We start from the raw sequence: 15,703 nt of genomic DNA on the forward strand, positions 1-15,703 counted from the left end.
GCAGAAGCCACAAGGATTCTCCGATGGGCGGAAAATCACGTCTTAGCACTGTCAGCAGTGTTCATTCCGGGAGTGGACAACTGGGAAGCAGACTTCCTCAGCAGACACGACCTACACCCGGGAGAGTGGGGACTTCATCCAGAAGTCTTCCAACCGTTGGGAAAGGCCACAGGTGGACATGATGGCGTCCCGCCTCAACAAAAAGCTAAAGAGATATTGCGCCAGGTCAAGGGACCCTCAGGCGATAGCTGTGGACGCTCTAGTGACACCGTGGGTGTACCAGTCGGTTTATGTGTTCCCTCCTCTGCCTCTCATACCAAAGGTACTGAGAATAATAAGAAAACGAGGAGTAAGAACGATACTTGTGGTTCCGGATTGGCCAAGAAGAGCTTGGTACCCAGAACTTCAAGAAATGATATCAGAGGACCCATGGCCTCTACCGCTCAGACAGGATCTGCTACAGCAGGGGCCCTGTCTGTTCCAAGACTTACCGCTGCTGCGTTTAACGGCATGGCGGTTGAATTCCGGATCCTAAAGGAAAAGGGCATTCCGGAGGAAGTCATTCTTACGCTGATAAAAGCTAGGAAAGAAGTAACCGCAAACCATTATCACCGTATTTGGCGAAAATATGTTGCGTGGTGTGAGGCCAGGAAGGCCCCTACGGAGGAATTTCAGCTGGGTCGTTTTCTGCACTTCCTACAGTCGGGAGTGACTATGGGCCTAAAATTGGGTTCCATTAAGGTCCAGATTTCGGCTCTGTCGATTTTCTTCCAGAAAGAACTGGCTTCACTGCCTGAAGTTCAGACATTTGTAAAGGGTGTGCTACATATTCAGCCCCCTTTTGTGCCTCCTGTGGCACTTTGGGATCTCAACGTGGTGTTGAGTTTCCTGAAATCACATTGGTTTGAGCCACTTAAAACTGTGGATCTGAAATATCTCACGTGGAAAGTGGTCATGTTGTTGGCCTTGGCTTCGGCCAGGCGTGTGTCAGAATTGGCGGCTTTGTCATGTAAAAGCCCTTATCTGATTTTCCATATGGATAGGGCAGAATTGAGGACTCGTCCCCAGTTTCTCCTTAAGGTGGTATCAGCTTTTCACTTGAACCAACCTATTGTAGTGCCTGCGGCTACTAGGGACTTGGAAGATTCCAAGTTACTGGACGTAGTTAGGGCCTTGAAAATTTATGTTTCCAGGACGGCTGGAGTCAGGAAAACTGACTCGCTTTTTATCCTGTATGCACCCAACAAACTAGGTGCTCCTGCTTCTAAGCAGACTATTGCTCGCTGGATTTGTAGCACAATTCAGCTGGCGCATTCTGCGGCTGGATTGCCGCATCCTAAATCAGTAAAAGCCCATTCCACAAGGAAAGTGGGCTCATCTTGGGCGGCTGCCCGAGGGGTCTCGGCTTTACAACTTTGCCGAGCTGCAACTTGGTCAGGGGCAAACACGTTTGCTAAATTCTACAAATTTGATACCTTGGCTGAGGAGGACCTCATTCTCATTCTCATTCTCTCATTCTGTGCTGCAGAGTCATCCGCACTCTTCCGCCCGTTTGGGAGCTTTGGTATAATCCCCATGGTCCTTACGGAGTTCCCAGCATCCACTAGGATGTCAGAGAAAATACGATTTTACTCACCGGTAAATCTATTTCTCGTAGTCCGTAGTGGATGCTGGGCGCCCATCCCAAGTGCGGATTGTCTGCAATACTTGTATATAGTTATTGCCTAACTAAAGGGTTATTGTTGAGCCATCTGTTGAGAGGCTCTGTTATATTTCATACTGTTAACTGGGTATAGTATCACGAGTTATACGGCGTGATTGGTGTGGCTGGTATGAGTCTTACCCGGGATTCAAAATCCTTCCTTATTGTGTCAGCTCTTCCGGGCACAGTATCCTAACTGAGGTCTGGAGGAGGGGCATAGAGGGAGGAGCCAGTGCACACCAGATAGTACCTAATCTTTCTTTTAGAGTGCCCAGTCTCCTGCGGAGCCAGTCTATTCCCCATGGTCCTTACGGAGTTCCCAGCATCCACTACGGACTACGAGAAATAGTTTTACCGGTGAGTAAAATCTTATTTTTTGTGTAACATTCAGGGTTCGGCAGGTGATTCTGGCTGAATCCATGAAGGACCTTGGTTCCATGTCAGCAGGAATTTCTTCCATGTCTGCCTCAGCTCGTCGTGGACTGTGGCTACGTCAGTGGTCTGCTGACGCAGAATCCAGGAGAAGTGTGGAGACCCACACTCAGGTCAGGCTCTCTTTGGGGAAGCGCTAGATGCGTGGATCTCCACGGCTACAGCAGGTAAGTCACCTTTCTTCCCTCAGCTACGCCTGCTCCGAAGAAATCCTTTTCTTCAACTGCATCACAGTTCTGTGGGGCTGCCAAACCAGAGAAGCCAGGCCATCCAACGCCTCCTTTCGTTGAGGTAGGCCCAAGAAAACCTGTTGCTGCAGGTTCCCGGGAACAGAAGCCTGCTTCAGGGATACAGGCTGGTATTTCATTTCTCTCCTCACCGATTTTCAATTCAGGCCTGCCAGCTGCTGGCAGACAGTACTGTCCGGCAAGACACCGTCCAGACTTTGGTGGAGGCACAGGTTCATGTGCCAGTACCACCTCATATGCAAAACAAAGGTTTCTATTCATACATTTTCAGATACCGAAACCGGATGGTTCGGTCAGACCCATTCTAAACCTAAAAAACCTTTTCTGAGGGAGTGCAAGTTCAAAATGGAGTCTCTAAGGACGGTAATATCAGGAGAAGGGGTTTTCCTGGTATCCCTGGATATCGAGGATGTATAACCCTAAATTCCGTTTTGGCTGCCGCGTTAAGCGATTCTCTGATTCGCTCTGTTGAACTGTCATTTCCAGTTCCAGGACCTGCCATTTGGCCTCTCCACAGCACCGAGGGTATTCACCAAGGTGATGGCAAGGATGATGGTTCTCCTCCGCACACAAGGGGTGAACATGATTCCATATCTGGACATTCTGCTGATAAAGGTATCGTCCAAGGAGAAGCTGTTGCGGTCCATGGCTCTCACAACCCATCTACTCGCGTTTTGGATTCTGAACATTCCAAAATCACTTTGGAACCATCCAGGAGGTTGTCCTTTCTGGGATTGATCCTCGACACGGAAGTGTTGAGGGTGTTTCTTCCACGAGAAACAGCGTTGGTGATGCAAACATCGGTCCGGGATGTCCTGAAGACTGCCCGGGTGTCGGTTCATCACTGCAGTTGCCTTCTGGGGAAGATGGTGGCCTCTTATGAGGCCATCCAGTACAGAAGGTTTCATGCTAGGTTTTTCCTGCTGGATCTCCTGGACAAGTGGTCAGAATCTCATCTGCATGCACCTTAGAATTTGTCTGTTGCCAAAAGCCAGGATTTCACTCCTCTGGTGGCTCCAATAACTCTCTTTCTGGAGGGCAGCAGGTTCGGGATTCAGGACTGGATCCTTCTAACCACGGATGCAAGCCTTCGGGGCTGGGGCGCAGTCACTCAAGGGGAGACCTTCCAAGGAAGGTGGTCAATTCTGAAGGTCGGCCTACCGATCAACATTCTGAAATTAAGAGCTGTTTACTACTGTCTTCTTCAAGCGGCCCATCTTCTAAAAAATCGGGCCATTCAAGTGCAGTCGGACAATTTAACAACAGTGGCTTACATAAACTGACAGGGCGGAACGAAGAGCAGAGCTGCAATGTTAGAGGTGGCAAGAATCCTCCTCTGGGCAGAAAACGCGTTGGCGCTGTCTGCAATCTTCATTCCGGGAGTAGACAACTGGGAAGCAAACTTCCTCAGTAGACATGATCTCCATCCAGGGGAGTGGGGTCTCCATCTGGGGCTATTCAAGGAAATAACAGACCTTTGGGGATTAGCCCAAATAGACATGATGGCCTATCCTCTCAACAAGAAGCTCCGGCGTTATTGTTCCAGGTCGAGGGACCCACAGACAGTGGCAGTGGACGCCCTGGTGTCTCCGTGGGTGTTCCAGACAGTGTACATGTTTCCACCGCTCCCACTCATCCCAAGAATCCTAAAGCTCATAAGGAGAACAAGGGTTCAAATGATCCTCATTGCTCCAGACTGGCCGAGAAGGCCTTAGTACGCGGACCTTCTGAATCTACTACGAGAAGAACCGAGGCCTCTTCCTCTTTGAGAGGACCTGCTGCAGCAGGGCCCGTTCGCCTATCAAGACTTACCACGGCTACGTTTGACTGCATGGAGGTTGAAAGCCTGATACTAGCTCGTAAGGGCATTTCGAATAAGGTTGTTCTTACCCTGATACAGGCTAGGAAAGGAGTAACGTCTAAAAATTACCATCGTATTTGGAAAAATGTGTCTTGGTGTGAGTCCAAGAAGTTTCCTACGGTGGTTTCAACTGGGACGATTTCTCCTCTTCCCGCAAGCAGCTGTGGATATGGGCCTGAGGTTGGGATCCGTAAAGGTCCAGATTTCGGCCCTATCCATTTTCTTCCAGAAACAATTGGCTGCCCTCCCTGAGGTTCAGACCTTTTTGAGAGGAGTTCTGCACATCCAACCTCCCTTTGTATCGCCTACGGCGCCATGGGATCTTAACGTGGTGTTGCAGTTTCTCCAATCTGACTGGTTTGAGCCTCTACAAGAGGTACAGTTCAAGTTTCTTATATGGAATGCTGTCACTTTGTTGGCCTTAGCTTCTGCTAGACGTGCGTCGGAGTTTGGTGTTTTGTCATGTAAAAGCCCATACTTGATCTTCCATAAAGATAAAGCTGAGCTTCGGACACGTCAGCAGTTTCTTCCGAAGGTTGTGTCGGCACTTCATATCAACCAACCTATTGTGGTGCCAGTTGCTACTGACTCCTCAATTTCTTCAAAGTTCTTGGATGTTGTAAGGGCTCTGAAGATCTATGTGCAGAGGACTGCTCGTCACAGAAAATCGGACGCTCTGTTTGTTTGTCCTGTATGATCTCAAGAAAATTGGATGTCCTGCTTCTATCCAGCATGCTTATTTTACGGCTGGATTGCCGTGTCCAAAATCTTTTTCGGCCCACTCTACTTGTAAGGTGGGTTCTTCTTGGACGGATGCCCGGGGTGTCTCGGCCTTATTGCCAAGCAGCTACTTGGTCAGGGTTGAACACGTTTGCTAAATTCTACAGGTTTGATGCTTTGGCCTCTGACCTCAAGTTTGGTCAAGCAGTTCTGCAGGAGCCTGCACGCTCTCCCTCCCATTATGGGAGCTTTGGTACATCCCCATGGTACTAATGTGGACCCCAGCATCCTCTAGAACGTAAGAAAAAATAGGATTTTAATTACCTACCGGTAAATCCTTTTCTCGTAGTCCGTAGAGGATGCTGGGTGCCCACCCAGTGCTTCGTTTTCCTGCAGTTATCTGGTTCAGTACAACTTTGTTGTTAGTTTCGTACTGCGTTATTACTGGGTAAGTTATGTTTCAGTGGTTGCTGAGTTTTTCAAGCTAGTTAGCTTGATGTGCCTTGTATGTGTGAGCTGGTATGAATCTCGCCACTATTTGTGTTAAATCCTTCTCTCAAATATGTCCGTCTCCTCGGGCACAGTTTCTAGACTGAGCCTGGTAGGAGGGGCATAGAGGGAGGAGCCAGCCCACACTCTCAAACTCTTAAAGTGCTAATGGCTCCTGGTGGACACATCTATACCCTATGGTACAAATGTGGACCCCAGCATCATCTACGGACTACGAGAAAATGATTTACCGGTAGATAACTAAAATCCTATTATTGTATACATGTTTGGGAAGGCAAGTAGCCTACAGAACAGAATTGAAAGTGAAATATACGTTATGGTAAGAACTTACCATTGATAACTGTATTTCTCCTAAGTCCACAGGTTCCACATGATAACAATGGGATATGATGGAGCGACAGCGGTTTGGCACCAAACGATCACAATCTTTTAGGCCTCCCAGGATGCAAAGGGCTCGTCCATATATCCATATTCGGTGATAAATGTGATCTGAGGAGGGTTTCCTTGCTATGTGCAATGTTTGAATTTACATGTAACGAGAATCCTCTTGACTTCAGGATAGAGGTTTTAAGAGCCACGCCATCAACGATAGTCGATCCAGATGCCTGTGATAAAAAAGACCCTGCATTAGTAGATCTGGACGTTGAGGGAGCAGACTTGGAGCATCCATCGACCTTCTCTGTAGATCTGTGTACCATTGCCTTCTGGGCCAAGCCGGATCTATTAGAATCACGGCACCCTTTGCTTCTTTTATCTTCCTCAACACCCTGGTAGCAGGATGATCAGAGGAAATAGATACGCCAGATGAAACTTCCATTTCACTGACAAGGCGTCGCAAAGATTGCTCCCGGATTCGTTGTTCTTGCCCTGTATGCGGGCACTTAGATCTCATGGGGTCCCATCTGAACAACTATCTCTGGCAAACCCCACTTGTCTACCATAGTCCGAAAGTCGTCTGGGTGTAGAGCCCATTCGTTTGCTTGAATGGCGTGTCGACTGAGAAAATCCGCTTCCCAGTTTAGGACTCCCGGAACGAATACTGTGGACAGTGCTGGAAGATGGAGTTCTGCCCACTTTAAGTATGTGATTTACCTCCTTCATTGCTGTTTGACTACGCGTTCCTCCCTGATGGTTGAGGTATGCCCCCGCCGTTAAATTATCCGAGCGGATCTGGACTGGTCTTCCTTGAAGAGTGTCTTTTTGCCTGAATCAGTGTCATGTACATGGCCCGAAGTTCTAACTGATTTATTGGCAGGCAACGTTCTTCTATCGTTCATTGTCCCCGGAACCATAATCTTCCGGACACTGCTCCCCAGCCCTGGAGACTGGCATCTGTTGTCAGGATATCTCATCTGATATCCAAAAGATTCTCCCTTTGTCTAGATAGGATGTCTATAGCCACCAGGCTGATTACTTTCTTACCTTGTGTGAAAGTACCAAAGTCTGTTTCTTTATTGTCTGATGTATTCCATTCCATCTGGCTAGAATCAGATGCTGCCGAGATCTTGAGTGGAATTGTGCATTCTCCACCATGTCGAATGTTGACACCATCAATCCCATCAGTCGCATAGCTGCGTGGATTGATATCGTTTGACTGTGTAACAACTCCTGAGTACTTGACTGTACCTTGGATATCTTGTTCCGAGGTAATCCATTTTCTGCAGACCGGAATTCAGTAAATTCAGTGAGTCATCCATTGTAACCAGAGATGACTTTGCTAATTAATGAACCACCAGTGCTTCTGCAGACAAGTCATTGTCTGTTGGAGATGGCACAGAAGCCTTTCCTGTGCCATGATGATAAAAAAAAAAAAAAAAAAAGTGGTTGAAGTATGACCATTTTCTTATCCCCTTCTTGCGGAGATAAGCTGCCATAATCATCATAATTTTGGTAAATACTCTGGAGGCTGTGGCTAACACCAAGGGTAAGGTCTAGAACTGAAAATGTTGCTGGAGGATGGTGAACCTTGAGATAACACTGATGGAACAGTGCTATAGGAACCTGTAGGTAAACATCCTGACTATCCAGGGATACACTGTAATTCCCTGGCTCCATGCCAAAACTATGGAGCGCAATGTCTCCCTGTGAACCATGGTACCCAAACTTATTTGTTTAGGATTTTGAGTTTGGGGTGAAAGGATCCTTCTGAACCCAAAACCTGGTTGGAGTAAAACCCCCTGTCCCTATTGTGCAGGGGTAACTGGAATGCCTATTCCTGACCAAAGCAATTTCTGAACTGCTTCTTGCAAACCCCTGTCCTTCGCCTCTACCCGAGACGGACTGGAACAGAAACTTTGAGGAGGTTGCTTCTTGAAGAGAAACATAACCTAGAGATACCACTTCTTGCAACCAGGCATCGGTTTGTAAACCGTTACCAGATCTATGCAAACTGAAGAAGTTGACCCCCTATCCTGGGGTCCCCCAGAAGGAGGCCCGCACCATCATGCTGATGGCTTATCCTCTGGTTTGGAAGCTGGCCCTCTGGTTGCCTTTTCTTCTTTGCCTTACCAAACTTATTGTATTGGGGCTGTTATGTTCCTTTATGACCGACAAGGCCGAAACCGGACCTCTATGTTTGGGGTTATATGTGGAAGGAAACGTGACCTTCTTGGAGTCTGATTTTGACTCCAGAATATCAGTTAACTCCTTACCAAACAGAAACTTCCAGCCAAAGGCATATTTTCCAGAACCTTCTTTGATTCTGAATCAGCTTTTCATGTATGTAAGCAACACTGCTCTGCGAGCAACTATTGTTAATACTGATGCCCTAGAACAGGGGTGGCCAAACAGTCGATCGCGATCCGCCGCCCAGCCACCCGAAGCCGCGCCTCTCCTGCCTGCCGCTTTGCCTCCTCAGTGACGGCGGAGTGTATAGCTCAAATCAGGTACTGGTTCGTTAGCCAATGAGAGCTCGCGGACCGGCGCCTGATTTGAGCTATACACGCTGCCGTCACCGCCGGAGATTAGACTGAGAAGCAGGGCGGCAGACAGGAGAAGCGCGTACTGCGCTGTGCTCCACTCCGGTGAGCTCCAGTATGGGGGCATATCTGGCATTGTGGGCACATGGCTCAGTGGGGGCATATCTGGCAATGTGGGGCATATCTGGCACTGTGGGGTCATATGTGGCACTGGTTGCATATCTGGCTCTGCGGGCGCATGGCACTCTGGGGGCATATCTGTAATCTGGTGCTGTGGGGGCATATCTGGCACTGTGGGCACATGGCACTGTGGGGGCATATCTGGCACTCTGGGCACATGGCACTGTGGGGGCATATCTGGCACTCTGGGCACATGGCACTGTGAGGGCATATCTGGCACTGTGGGCACATGGCACTGTGGGGGCATATCTGGCACTGGGGGCACATGGCACTGTGGGGGCATATCTGGCACTGTGGGGGCATATCTGTAATCTGGCACTGTGGGGGCATATCTGGCACTGGGGGCATATCTGGCACTGTGGGCACATGGCACTGTGGGGGCATGTGTATCTGGCACTGTGGGGGCATATGTGTTTGAGGTTTTTACCTGTGGGGGCCAATGTGTTATTTCGTGTGAGGCAGTCATTACACTCTGTGCAGCAAGGCTACGTCCCTTTTTTTGTTATACCACGCCCACTTTTTGTTATGCCACGCCCCTTTTTTGCACACGCACCTGCGGCACGCGCTATTATTCCTCCTAGGTAGATCACAAAAGCTTTTTAGTTTTCAAAGTAGATCGCCAACTCCAAAAGTCTGGCCGCCCCTGCCCTAGAACATTAGTGTCCATATGAGCTATGTGGGATTTTTGCTCCCTTTCAGGCGCTGAAAAACCTGTCTTCCACTACCTCAGCCCAGTGTACCTACAGCACTTGGTATTCCAAGGTGGTCTCCCATCCAAGAACTAACCAGGCCCAACACTGCTTAGCTTCCAAGATCTAGTGAGATTGGCCGCATCCAGTGTGGTGTGCTGTAGATTGTAAGGTGAAGTCATGGCTGGCCTTATGACTGCCCAGACAGAGACAATATGGTTTTCAGAAAACCATCCCTCTTTTGACGTCGCCGGCAAAGGCCCTATATATTTTCGCACTATCAAATGATATATGTATCCCTATAGGAGGTATTTCCCCTTTTTAAACAGTCCTCAGCTGAAAAAGGATATTTGGAATCCCATTTACTGGGAACCTATATTCTTTATTGGGTATAGCCCAAACCTTTTCCCTGATTTTCAGCAGCTGCTGGGGTCTCCTATGAGGAGGCCCTATTTTTTGGGGACGTTTAAACCTAGGTACCTTATTTTTAACACAGGCTCTGCTGAATCCTCTAAGGATAGAACAGACTTTACTGCTCTCATTAACTCTGCTATATTTACCTGTTCTTTTTATGCCGAAGAAGAGTATATAGAGGTTTCATCGTCTGATGAATCATCCTGTGTAGTTGATGATTTATTTACACTCTGTTTCTCAGCTTGTTTTATTAGAGAAGCTGTTGGGGATACCGAGGAGAGCGGCCTGTATGGGTTAATAATGAACCCTATTCCTGGTATTGAAGCTGTAGGAATTAACCTTTCAGCTATACTGGACAAGGTCTGTGCAAACATCGCCCAAAGGGGATTTATCTATTATGCTGACAAGCAAACCATTTTACACATGAACCATGCTGTACCAGATCAGAGAGGATAATAGTTATTGCAAGACAACATGATATGAGTGTCGGTGTTACTTTAAGTGTACTCTTGTCACCTTTGCCGCTCTTGGACATGACAAATAATCAGCACTTTCACAGTGTACTACACAATTCGTGACTGTAACCACTTTATAGTTCTAAAGTGATATCAATCTGACCCCTATCCATGCACCAGCATTGAGGATCAGAAGACCAACTGACAAACATATATTAAAGTCAGCAATCACACTAGTAGTCAGTCACATGTTATATATTGGTCATATGAGCACATAATCAACTACAAACACATTTTAAAGTATGTAGGAGTACATATTACTGAATTCTGTTTTTATACAGATCTTAATGTATTCAGACGCATTGCGAAGAAAACCACAGTAATGTACACAGACTCCTATGCAATAGGCACTTAAACTTAAATATTCATACTGACAAAAGTAGATAGAAATTTAGTGCTGTATAACCCGTACTCGGCAGAGTGGGATACAGGGAGACTCTCTTCCCTTCCAAGATCGATCAATATGTTAGCAAACGCTGAGTGGATCCAGACGCTACTAGTGTACACCGCCGCTCCGGGAACTTTAAGTGAACACAGATGCACTATGCATACAGACGTACTGGCCATACAGACGCCTGTATTGCGACCGGGTCTCCTCGTGGTAGCGCTTAGTGAACACAGACGCAGTGGCCTATGCTGCGACATAGACCCCTCGTGGTAGCGTCTGAGATGGAAGTTAGGCAACAGTTCATGGCAGGAGACTCGCGGAAACTGGTCATGAACTGGGGGGAGGGGTAACCAGGAGAGAGTCTAACTCCCCACCGCTGACATCAACCCTAGGGATCGCAGCCTCATACTATTCCTGGTGCCTTATGATCCCTAAGGCCTAGCGCTGGAGCACCCGTGGTGGCGGCGCATCAGCTACTGTTTGGTAGTCTCCTTCCAATACAGTGCGGCTGTGTCCGTATTCAGAGATCTTCGTTACACATATTTGCGCAAATGTGTGGTTATTCCTCTGAAATGTTACCTAATATGAGATCTGAACTTGTATGTTTGTGTGCATGTCCACAGTTGCCTACCCTCCTGCAACCTACAGGAGGCTCTGGTTACAGTCCTTTAACTCCTGCTGCCCTGCTTTGTAGGTCAAATCTCCCTTATTCTGATTTGCTGTAACTGCTGACGACTCATTATTCCCACTTGTAGAAACGCCTGATAGAGAGAGACAGAAGCACTTAATCACACACAGCGTCCTCATACCCCTTTTCCACTACCTAATGAACCTGGGTAATTGCCATGTCTAGTCGGGATGCGGCTCATTGGAAACTGCTCCAAGGAAAAAAATTCCGGGTCTACTGACCAGGGATTTCTTACCGGGTATCGAGCAGGATTTTTAATGGGTAAAACCCAGTAACACTGCAGTGGAAACCTCTCTTACCCGAGTTTTTTGACCCAAGTAATTGCAAAAGCAGCTGATTGGTACTACCAGGGTGCTAGCTGCTGATGTAATCACCCAGAGACCAGAGGAGATGCGTCCACGCTGGGAGAACGTGTTGAGAGAGGGCCTGGTAGGAGAGCTTGGCACGCACAAGCAGAGCTGGGCACAGAGTGGGCCTGAAAGGAGAATTGGATGCACATAAGCTTGTAGTACTTGAAGAGCTGCGCACACTGGTCACAGAGCACAGAGGTCAGAAGAGAGAGAGAGGGCTCGGAAATAAGCGCTGGGCACTGGGAATACACAGGCCTGTGATCTCATCTTTGTGAGGCTGAATAAAGACCATTTTTTATGACATCCACAGGTTTTACTGGCCTTACACAGGTTCAGTGGAAATGGAGACAACTCGTGATTTTGGTGGAAGAGGGGTATTATCTGTGCAGTGTGTGTGTGCAGTAATTTATAGCATGCTGCTAGTGAGCTCTGATTTTTATATCCCTTTTTCACGACCTCAAAATCCCAGGTTTTTTTGTCCGTGATTGTGCAACACCTGGGATTTTGGTCAGTGTAAAGGGCCCTACACGCTGGCAAATAAAATGCACGATATGAACGAGAACTCGTTCATATCGTGCAGTGTGTAGGCACCAACGATTAACGATGCGCGGCCCCGCGCTCGTTAATCGTTGATGCCCCGTCGCTTATGCATGCAGGCCAATATGGACAAGAATGTCCATATTAGCATGCAGTGTTATGGAGATAGGTCAGCTCCTTTCCCCCCACCCCCTTCCCAGCCGTATCAGTCACCGGGCAGCTCGGCGGTGGGATCGGTAAGTGTGTAGGGCCCTTAACACAACCAACTCGGGACTAACTCCTGGGTCTCTGACCCAGCTCCCGACCAGGGTCACAGAGCTGAGACCCGGGAAATTGCCAGGTTGAAAGACCCGGCAATTTCCCCGGGTTGCAGTGAAAGAGTAAGAATTTTTGTTAGTCATCTTTCTTTAGTTAAACACATTTGTTTAATTAGAGTATCTAGTGTCTGTAATGATTTGGATAATGGTATGGAAAACCGCACATCCAATAAATATAGGTAGTTGCAAATGGTCCAGTGTTCACAATAAAATAGCATTTAATACACATCATACTTGTATGCTTAGGGATGGAATCATACAAGGTCAAATTGCATTAGGAATTTATTGCTTAGGCATCACATTTATTATGTATATTGTGCCGAGTAAGAAGAAAAGAAATATCACAGCGAATATATAGTTGCAAACAAACTCCATGTTTCAGGCAGCAGTGTTTGAATCGGTACTTGCAAAACTTCCCAAAATGTATTGTTACTAATGTTGTATAAAAATATCTCGCAACAAGCATTTAAGCATAGATACACACATACAGATGGAGCCATGTTTATCTTGGTCTCTCTGCTGCGCCTAGGTGCACCATGGTTTGTTAGCGTAAACCCTTCATCTATCTGCAATACAATACAGAGAGAACAATACAGCAGGGGATTAAGTCCAACTGCCCTGACTCAGTTAATCCTATTAAAGGTTAAGATAAAGAAGGCTCTATCTGTATGTGGAGCTAGACACGCCCTTTGGGCAAAGTATGATGCACCTCCTCAATGGCGCGCCGGACTTCACATGGTACTGTAATTTCCCTGATTTCTAGTTTTCAAAAGTAGGCGAATATGGTGTATGTGTTAGTTTGTTGACTTTAGTTTAAATGGTTATATTTTGGGGGTAATTGTCTTCTGTCCTTCCTGCCTTCCATCCATCACCTGAGCTGTGGCCTTGAATATTAATCTTCAGCAGAGTCTAGTCCATGTTAGCATGAGTGCTATACTCTATGCCATTGGAAGGTAATAAGATAGCGGCGACCCACTGGAAACCTAATGGCTCTAACCTTTTTTTATAATTTACAGTTCAGTATTTTATGAACATAACTGTTACTATTCATTTAAAGATGGCAAAAATGGGGCATTATATCAAGAAACTGAACAATACATCCTATCTGAACAGTAGTCATGGAACATACGCAGTTGGTTTTTCAGTGTATTCACTGGGCTCCGTGAACACTTCTAGCTTTTATGGGTTACGAAATGTCACTTCCTGAGGACAGTTACAGATTAAGCGCCGTCATTTATTTGTTTCAAAGTGCTATTATTGCCCCAGAGTTTCATATGTATTTAGGGTCAACTATCAGCATTTCTGTTATCGGGCACATATAACATTTACAATGTAAGTCTATTGTTCATGGAATTCAAGGCTACCTTTGTGTTAGCAGCAAGACACACTTCTCTTCCAAGATAGCACAGCTAATAGAAAATGTGACATTTCTTGTATCTTGTTTTTCATTGTAATGGCTTGAAAAGCATAAAATGAGGTAGCTTATTCTTTTCCTTTCTCTGGCTGGGTCCACAGGATAACATTGGGATATTGTCGAGCGACAGCGAAAATGGCACCAACACGGTCACGAGCTTTCTGGCCTCCCAGGATGAATTGGGGCCTCCACTATATAGTCCCGCCCACTGACTCAGTCAGATCAGTTTTTTGCTTGGTGCGGCAGGAAGCCGCATGGTCACAGGGCTGCTGTGAGAGCAGCCTCAAGCTTTTATTTTATTTTTATAGACTTGCTATATTGTTTTTGAGCGACTTATCTTAACAGCGTCTTAAACGCATTCTAGAAAGAGTCGCAACAACGCTTACCTTCGGGTATCAGTGCTGTCTCGACGGGCGTCTGTGTCGGATGTTCTAGCAGGTCCAGCAGACGTAACCAGGCTGTGGCCGGAGCATGGGGAGACATGAGTCTATGGACTTCCTCTTACTAGAGGGATCAGGAGGGTGGTCTTCTGTATGCCGGCGGTCGGGCTCCCGACGCTCAGTATACCGGCGCCGGGAGCCCGACAGCCGGCATACCGACACTTATTTTCCCTCGTGGGGGTCCACGACCCCCATAGAGGGAGAATAAAATAGTGTGGCGCGCATAGCGTGCCATTGTGCCCGTAGCGTGGCGAGCGCAGCGAGCCCGCAAGGGGCTCATTTGCGCTCGCCACGCTGTCGGTAAGCCGGCGGTCGGGCTCCCGGCGCCGGGATGCTGGTCGCCGGGAGCCCGACCACCGGCCAGCCGTAGTGAATCCGGATCAGGACACAGCTACACTGACTTTGGTGGAGACTACAAACAATGTGTTGATGCGCCGAACATCTAGAGTGCGACAGCGCTACGCTCCGGGGATCATAGGCGCCAGGACTAGGTAGAGGCCGCGATCCTGGGAGTTTAAGTCAACGGGGATTCAGACGCTCTCCTGGCCGTCCCTCCTCAGAGTTCATGGCCAGTTCCCGCGTGTTTCTCATTTCATGAACTAAATTACCTCACTTCCGGCTCAGACGCTACCACGAGGGTACTTGGTCGCAGCTTAGACGCTGCAGTTGTGTACAGTGGAGATAAACCCGCCAGACCGAGTCGCAGGACTTAGCGTCAGCATACACGTGGAAATCGCTCAGTGTCCGTTGGTGAGCGTCTGTGTCCGTTATCAGGAGCGGCAGTGTACACCAGTAGCATCTGAATCCACTCAGCGTCTTACGAGCGTATTTGCTTGGATATGGAAGTGTGGTGAGTCTCCCTGTATCCTGCTCTACGGAGGCAGGGTATACAGTACTAAAAATTATCTCTACTTCTTAGTATGCATTGTTAATTTTTAGTACCTATTGCATATGAGACCTGTATATTACTGTTTTCTGCATGTTGAAAAAAGAACCAGTTTAAAACAGAAGTACAATTTTCCTACTTATGTATAAGTTGTTATGGAGGTTGTATTCTCATATGACAATGTCTAATGCTTTAACATGTGACTGACTGCTAGTATGTGTGCTGACTTTTCTGTGTAATGTCAGTCCTGTTCTGACCCTCAAATCAGGTGCACTGTGGTCAGATTGATCTCACCTCTATATACAGACATATAGGGTGATTTTCAGTCGCAAATTGTGTAGTCATTAACAGATTAATACCATGTCTGTGAGCGGCAAAAGTGATGAGGAGAATTTATCAAGCACTCCTACAGCCCTAACATGCTTATCTTGTAAGTCAGGGGTAATTGATATGAATCAATTGGTCACTTATGAGGGTTTGTGTGCAAACTGTTT

General features: G+C 47.3%; 1 protein-coding gene and 1 pseudogene across 2 annotated transcripts in view; one reads left to right on the plus strand and one right to left on the minus strand.

Moving 5' to 3' along the window:
- The window catches only part of AASS (aminoadipate-semialdehyde synthase), a 255,271-nt gene that overhangs the window by 68,169 nt on the left and 171,399 nt on the right, over positions 1-15,703 (plus strand). The window lies entirely within an intron of this gene.
- LOC134936997 (5S ribosomal RNA) lies at positions 9,309-9,426 on the minus strand (annotated as a pseudogene).

The sequence above is a fragment of the Pseudophryne corroboree genome, chromosome 6 (genome assembly GCF_028390025.1).
Source record: "Pseudophryne corroboree isolate aPseCor3 chromosome 6, aPseCor3.hap2, whole genome shotgun sequence".
Taxonomy (NCBI): Eukaryota; Metazoa; Chordata; class Amphibia; order Anura; family Myobatrachidae; genus Pseudophryne; species Pseudophryne corroboree.